This window comes from Aquarana catesbeiana, linkage group LG01 (assembly GCF_042186555.1).
Source record: "Aquarana catesbeiana isolate 2022-GZ linkage group LG01, ASM4218655v1, whole genome shotgun sequence".
NCBI lineage: Eukaryota > Metazoa > Chordata > Amphibia > Anura > Ranidae > Aquarana > Aquarana catesbeiana.
This window is the reverse complement of record NC_133324.1, coordinates 702304913-702311196: the sequence shown is the minus strand read 5'-3', so window position 1 is coordinate 702311196 and position 6284 is coordinate 702304913.

Below are 6284 nucleotides of genomic sequence, written 5' to 3'. Positions count from 1 at the left end.
TTTCTGGTATCATTCCTATTGTTAGAAAAATATGATCTATTCTGGTGAAGGTTTGATGAGGGTGCGAGAAATAAGTGAATTTCTTTTTCATTGGGTTACTTTCTCTCCACGAATCTACCAGATTGTATTTGGAAAGAAGTTGAGAAAAAGGTAATCTAGAGGTTATTTTGGATGGTGTAAAAGGTGATTTATCTAGAAATGGGAGGAGGACCTGGTTCGAATCCCCACACATTATCACTGTTCCTATTTTGTGTGTATTAATCACTTGTAATATATGTGAGAGGAATGGTGTAGGTTGTTTGTTAGGAGCGTAGTAGGAAATCACCGTGATTGCTGTATCCATTATATAACCCATGAGTATCAGGTATCTACCTTCTGGGTCTTTAATTTCTGATGATAAGGTGAATGGTGTGGATCGGTGAAATGCAATTAGAGTTCCCCTTTGCTTGGTACAGGCAGAAGCCGTGTAAATTTGTTGATAAAAAGGAGAAATATATTTTGGAGTAGAATCTTTGGTGAAGTGTGTTTCTTGGAGGCATACTATGTGAGCCTTCTTGTTATGGAAAGTACGGAAGGCTTTGGTCCTTTTTTGAGGGACATTTATTCCCTGAACATTCAGGGAAAGTATATTCAGTGGTGCCATGGCAACAGATCAAATAGTTTTGACTTACTTTTTGTTATGCAGAGCTGACTGTGCAGATCAACCTGTGTGGACTGAAGAGATGAATAGATAGAAAAGAAACCAGTGAATTCTGGAGTAAAGAGTAAACAAAAAACATATGAGATTAGATGATACATTGTATAAATTATTTTTTGCAAGTAATCACAATTTACACGTGAAAGAGAATAAATATCTCTCTCAGGGGAATAAGTGCCTTCGTCACACTCCCACATGGTTGGGAGAATGAGGAGGGCTAATGGGGGTACACGGATCTTCTGCTTGCAGGAGAGAAGTGCTATGTCAAAAGACATCAAAATGATGTTTCATTAATTGGAGTGCAGAATATAGTTTTTGTTGAAATTATTTATTCCAGGGTGGTTGTATATGGTTAGTCTTGCCCTAGGTTAAATAATTCAGTTAGAAAGGTACTGTTAATAACTTTGGTATTGATGAAGATAGTTTTGAATTATTTTGGGATTTTAACCCTTTTAGAGTAAACAATTACATATTTTATTCATATGTAACTGTTTAGATATGTTAACTCATAAAATTGAGGTTGTATTGCTTCAGATTAGAATAAACAAAAACATAATTCTAGGAACTAGTTAGGTAATAATATATTTGTTTTAAGAAAAGAAAGAAAAAGCTTCCATTACTTCTGGATTATTGAACATATTTGTCCTAAAAAGTAATAAATCTATTGTTATTACCTGATAATATATAACTGAACAAGAATTTCCTTATTTCACTTATATATTCTAAGGCTATATGAATCAGAAGTAATAAGAAATATAACTGGAATGTAACATGATCCCACACAGTGTGTGACTATCAGAATGCAGTTACATTCAGTTATAAATACAGGTTTTTTATAGAGAACCATCTCTTAGTATAATAAATGAAGAGATATCAGGAATTAGGATGTCAGTCCATTGAATCTTCTTGGTCCATGGATGATGTGGCATAACGGCCTCTTTTGTGAGAATGATGATTCCCATTTTGTTCTGAGATTTTCTGAGTGCTGCCTGAAGGTGAAGATGATGCCATTCTTCTGTGTGTGGGAGAGTTGCTGCTTGTGGGTTCTGTCAGATTTAATTTTAAAAGGGTTTGTTGTAGTTCATCTGCTGATCTGCTTCTGTAAATTGTACCTTGGTAGTTAAATCTGACTGAAAAGGGGAAGCCCCATTGATACATAATGTTGTGGCGTTGCAGTTCCATTAGTTGGGGTTTCATGGATCGTCTTTTAGTAATAGTAAGTTGGGATAGGTCAGCAAAAATTTGATAATTGTGTCCTTGAAAATTAAGTTCCTTTTTTTCTCTTGCAGCAATTAGTATTTGTTCTTTCGTTCTGTAATAATGAAATTTTGTGATTATATCACGTGGGGGTCCATCTTTCTTTTTGGTTGTGAGGGCTCTGTGTACTCTGTCCAGTTCTAAACGTTCAATAGGGATATCTGGCTTTAGTTCTTGTAATAGAGCAGTAATAGTAGATTGCAGGTCTGTCACAGTTTCAGGTATTCCCCTTATGCGCAAGTTTGAACGTCTGGCTCTATTTTCGTAATCTTCGAGCTTAGTTTGAAGTATTAAATTCTCTTCTTTTATTTGTTCCAATTCTGTTATATTTACTTGGGTTGTAATTTCAATTTCATCCATTTTTATTTCTAAGGCTGCGGTGCGGTTTCCCAGCTCTCTTATTTCTTTGGTTAGGCTTTTTGTTATTTGGTCTGAGGTTTGTTTTAAAGCCTTATGAAGCATCTTTTCAAATTGTAATAATATTACTGGGGATGCTGAGGAGGCTTGTGGAGAAGTTTGTGAGAGGATTTGTTCTGTATCTGACTCAAATGGAGAGTCTTGCTATGACATTTTCTGTCTGTGAGAGCGCCCTGATCCTGTATCTTGTCAGGTGACTGGAGCTGCTTTAGTTGCAGTGAGTGCCTGTGAGCTCTTTGTGAGGTGATTTTTATTTCTGCCACGGTTTCCTCCCAGTACCATATTTCCTGCCCAAACTTTCACAGTTTGTTCCCTGGGGCAAAAAGGTTCAAATGGATACCTTTTGAGCCTGCAGGCTCCGCTTTGTCCTTCTCTTCTCTCCTCAGCGGTGCGGAGCTCTAACAATGCATGTCTGCTCCGCTAGGCTCCGCCCATCTCCCTCCCCCTCCGCTTTCTTCCCATCCCTCTCCAACTCCAGTAAACCCCCCCTCCCCCCTCTAAACAAATGAATGGCCACAAATAAGAGATTAATTTCTCCTCAAAAATCTTTATCCTCCTAGTGTCATTTACTGGTGTCTTATTTGTCTGTATATTTGTTCCCCAAACTATAAAATACTAATTGTATAAGACCCTCCACAAAAATTCCCAATATATAATTTTGAAGGGAAAAATGCCTAATATTTCCTAATTGAGAAATATATTAAGTAACAAAAGGAAACTCTAACTACAAGCAAATCAGATAAACACAGTCATTTTGGCGAAATAGGAAGTAAACATATAAATGTTGCAGATGAATGAAAGACAACTATCCAAGCTGTTATTTAAGTTTGTCCTTAACTGTCCTTTAATGAGAATAATAGGAGGAGCGACCGCACCTGGAATTACTATAAAGGAGAGGTGGGGATCAGCCCTCAGAACGTCCAGAAGAAGCTACCTGTTGCGAAACGCGTCGACGTTAACAGCATGCAGGGCAGCCATGTGAAGTGACCCCCGTATCAATGCCGGGTAGCGGAGGAGCGGTGTAGCTGGGTCCTACTACACAAGGGATACAAATAAAAGAAGAGCTGACAGCAAGCCTACTCTGAGTAAATATCAAACAGGAGTACAGTGGAAGCTGGGAGCAACTAACTACAAAATTGTCCATCGGATCGGTGTGTATATGACCATCTATACAGAGATACAAGATAAATCACGATTGGACAACAAGGATTTAAAATCCAACAACAGTTGCCGCACCACCGAAGAGCAAATAGCTGGAAAAACATCCAGAAAGGTGACAGATGAGCGGCTAATAACTAGGAGATCTTTTGATTTACCTGCAAATCACCAGTCATTTTGAGCAGCGGGACAAGTGAAGACCTGATATCCGTGAATTTACACACACCAGCAGCTGTTTCACAACTCAAACGCGAACAGCAAGAAGAGATAAGAGGTTCACTTCACAGAGGTCCACACAAGAAAAGAAACTGGTAAAGTAACCAAAATATCTTTTCCATTTAACCCACAGTATCCCGTATTTTGTTAATATGACAGACATCTACCCATCAATACTCTGCTTTATTTATAGACTGTGCTAAATGCCTACATGATCAGAGAAACAGGGGTTCAATAATGTAATGCCCTTCTCATTATCATTGAATAGTTGCATAAAGGTAACACATCTACAGTATTTTATTCAATCAGCGAGTTAAAGTGATTCGAATTTAAAGTAATTCCTTATATAATCACTCGCATTCATTCATGGATGGGCTTTGAATGGACTTCCCAGCGAATCCTTCAGTAATTAGCAACAGACAAGGCAATCTAGCCCCACCTTTACCCTTTCAATATTGGAATTACAGCACTCCGCTCCCATGAAGATAGAAGTCAATTACGGCAAAACAGACATTAAAGAGGATCTGAACTTAGAGCAATCCCTTACATACTCATACTTACTTTCTCCTTTTCATAGATCAGCTCAAAGAGGATTCCCCAATGTAATGTAGAGGACTCAGCACCAGCTAAGACAACCTAGTATTATTATTGGCTTTTTTTACCGCCCCAATTACCGCCCCCCGCTCTCATAATTAAAACCCTGGCCAACTCAGTGTACTTAAATTATATCCCCAGGGATCACTACTGCTCGGCACCCCCGTAATTAACTATATAATTGGATTTGATCCAGCAATAATTTATTTAAAATTTAAACATAGAGGCGATTGGCCCACTGGGATTGCCGATCAGTAGTGGTTAACTTCAGGCGCCTGCAATATATGTTTTTTGTTGATTGTTTTATGTGAGTATTGTTTGTCGGATGTCAGTCACTTGCAACATAGTTAAAGTGTCAGTATGGTTTTGAATAACATATTGCCAGAAGATACTATTATATCAGCTTTAAAGAAAGCAACTTGACTGTTTTTAAATTAACAATTTGGGTGAATATCACCATAATAAAATTTGTTACTAAACTTTTTATATAAGTGTGTAGAGTGCCCTTTCTGACCAGAAGTAGCTGTCTATCCTGTCCCTGGGATGCCTATCTCATAGACCACCCTAGGGATAGAATCTTCATTATATATGTATATGCAATTGGCTATGGCTAGAAACTCTTATTTAGAGGAGAGGTAGTAAACACTTTACAATACCATTACTAACAGAGAGTGAATGAATCTATGGTCACCTCAGCAGCTTTGCTGCTTTTTGTTAATGTTTATTGTGGGATTCTAGTTGATCCAATCTGACCACATTTCACCTCCAACTACTAAAAACCGCTGACACATGTTATGTTTAATTCATGTTTAGCTATTTAAATTCAAACCAACGACAAGAGAATCCGTTTTTGAAAAAATGGCCTTTATTTTGGGAGAGGACATTGACAAAGAAATAAAAAAAATGTTTGAAGGGAACATACTACAACCCCCAAGTAACATCGAAGAAATTAGGGAAGAATTTAAGGAACACGAAAAACTTTTGATAAAACACCTAAACAGGAAATGGGACGTCTCATTTTTAGAAACATATATCCAACACAAAATAGTCCCTAGAGGACTAAGAGACAAGACCATCCCAGCCGAGCACTTACATAATGATAGATTCCTTCCGAAATGGAAGGAACTATGTATCAATCATGGTATAGCAGTTATGACACTGATAGTGGAAGAGGAAAAAATCCAAATGACAGAACTCAAAAATAAAATAGAGGAAAGCACCAAAGAGTTAGACCTACTAAAAGAAGAGGAGGAATTTTCAAAGCAAAATGAATTATTAAAAAAAGAAATAGAAAAAGTACAACAGAACTTAAAGGCAACCAAACAATCAAAATACAGAAGAGATACTCAGGACTTTGAGAGAGATCAGGCTTTCGATCTAACGATCAGAAGAGGGAGAAGTGGTTCAAACCGAAGAGGATCTAGATCTCAGTCACGTAGTAGACGAGAAAGATCCCCTTCCTCAGTAGAAGAAAATGACAATAGTAAAACAGTGACTTTTTTAGAGGAGGAGGGGGTGGGAGAAAAAATAAGAAACACCCCCGCAATGAGTAATTTATCCCAAAAGAAACAAAATCAAAGCAAAAAGCAACAAGAGAACAACTTAAGGCAACAAATAGGTGGCTCACGGACAAGAAGTCAAAATCGCTAAAAGATTCAACTAATGACAATATGATAGGAGAGGATAGGACTGTCATTAACTTATCCTCATTTCCTCTAGCGGAAAGACACATTCAACTGTTACAACACGGAATGTCTTTTTCACCAGTGAGCTCCATGGATGAGTTTACCGTTTACAAAGATGTGGTATTATACCTAAGAAAAGTGTTTTTCAGATCACTATACGAACAAGACGAACCCATGGAGTCTCACAATGGAGATTTGGAGGAAGAAGATCAGAATGCATTCGACATCCTCAATTCTCTACTAGAGGAAAATGAGAATTC